Consider the following 309-nt stretch of genomic DNA (forward strand, 5'->3'; position numbering starts at 1 on the left):
CAGGGTCAACTACATGGGAGTCCAGCGACATAGCCATTACACTAACTGCTGGTCCCAGAATTATCGATTTTTTAAAATAATTATTTAATTCTATTTGTTATTATTTTTCAGTTTGACCACACGGAGTCAGAGAGAGAAAGGGAAACCAAGAAAGTGAACCGCCAGGGTCAGGACTTGAACTGAGTTCAGCCATGTGGGAATCCAGCACCTCCAACCGCCGCGCCACCTGCTGGCCCCAAGAATTATTAACTTTTTTTTTTTTTGGAGATATTTTTGCTTTAGGGCGCGGGCGCTCGCCCGACATAAAGC

Source organism: Tupaia chinensis, unplaced genomic scaffold (assembly GCF_000334495.1).
Source record: "Tupaia chinensis unplaced genomic scaffold, TupChi_1.0 Scaffold000348_1, whole genome shotgun sequence".
NCBI lineage: Eukaryota > Metazoa > Chordata > Mammalia > Scandentia > Tupaiidae > Tupaia > Tupaia belangeri.